At 50.2% G+C, this 1,394-nt stretch overlaps 1 long non-coding RNA gene across 2 annotated transcripts in view; it reads left to right on the plus strand.

The window, feature by feature from the left end:
• Positions 1-6: 6 nt before the first annotated feature.
• Positions 7-1,394, plus strand: part of LOC102764854 — an 8,378-nt gene continuing 6,990 nt past the window's right edge. For both annotated transcript variants that reach the window (XR_436047.2, XR_436046.2), the window contains exon 1: positions 7-114. This is a non-coding gene — a long non-coding RNA (uncharacterized LOC102764854). The remainder of the gene's footprint in view (positions 115-1,394) is intronic.

Below are 1,394 nucleotides of genomic sequence, written 5' to 3' on the forward strand. Positions count from 1 at the left end.
TCCTGGCCCGGCCTCGGGCTCCGCAGAGGCGGCGGGCGCTCGCTGCCCTGGTCCTTCAGCACCCGCGGGCCGGGCTGGAGCCGGCCCAGGAAGGTCGTTTCCCTGTAGTTTACAGTAAGTGTCGGAGCTCCGCTAGACAGAGGCCGCGCGGGCTTTTTCTTTCTACCTTTCCCCCAACTCCCTCCCCAGCTGGCCTCTCGGTCACATCCAGGACTGTGGGCCTCTCCTCCCCACATCCGGCCGCGCCCAGCGCTCAGGGTTCCCCCGGAGATGAGCCCTTTCTGGTGAGCGTTTCTTACGCATAGTCACTGGCTTCTCTATCTACCGTAAAGCCTCAGTATCGTGGATAGTTTCTGCGACTTTTAGTAAAACTAGTGTCAGGAGAGTCATTGATCGTAGGCTGATCTAAACAAGCAACATTCCGAGGGCATCTCATCACCCAAGCCAGGTTGAGCAGCACCACGTTATTGGAGGCCCTGCCGAACGCCGCAGGGTGTGACCTTGGTCTGACCTTGTTTTCAGGACTTGCTCTTCCTCCCGTTTTGAGGGCCCGCAGACACCCCCCCTGGAAATGTTCTTTCCTCCAACTCCCTTTGGGAATCTGCTCCTGTGGCGGCTTCTGAATCTTTCCTCTTTTCGTAAAAATCTCTCCCAAGGACCACCCATCTCGGTGCAGGGTCCTTTCCTAATCTCTCCTACTAAATCAAAGAAACAATTAAAGAATCCCTTGGGAATAAGACACTGACCTAAGCGTTTTGCACGTATTTTATTTCATCATCACACCACTCCTTAGGTAGATGCCAATGAGAAGACCGAGGCACGGAGAGTTTACATACTTTGCTTGCAGTAACAGCTGGGTGTGATGGAGTTGAAATTTGAATCTCCTGTGTAGTTACCCCAAAGCTGTTGCTTTTGCCGCTTTCTCTTTCCCATACACCTGGGCATCTCCCCTTTAGTTGTTTCTGGTGAGGAATTTTTCCTGAATGCTGTCTAGAATGTTCCTGTCTCTGAAAATGTGGCCGTTGTCGACAAACTTTCTCAGAGCTCTCCACACTGGCCCTTGAGTGCTCCGTTTTTACCAGGTGTCTAAGCTCTGAGTTTAGTAATATTTCACATCCTCAAAATGTACTTGATGCTTCGTTTTGTAGTTCTAACCCAGTCCTCGTTAATCAGCCTTCTTTCCCTGAGTGTCATTATTGTTATCACTGTTCTCGGCAAACATTTCAGCAGTTTGTATAAGACAAGATAATTGCAGCCCTCCCCTCCGAAGCCTACATGTTAAAAAACACCTGATTTAGAGACATAAAATGAACTGCAGTTCAAAAGGCAAGACTAAGCCAGATGTGAAGGGTCTTTAGCTCATAGGCCAGTGGTTCTCAACCTTCCTAATGCCA

Source organism: Myotis davidii, unplaced genomic scaffold (assembly GCF_000327345.1).
Source record: "Myotis davidii unplaced genomic scaffold, ASM32734v1 scaffold1525, whole genome shotgun sequence".
Lineage (NCBI taxonomy): Eukaryota > Metazoa > Chordata > Mammalia > Chiroptera > Vespertilionidae > Myotis > Myotis davidii.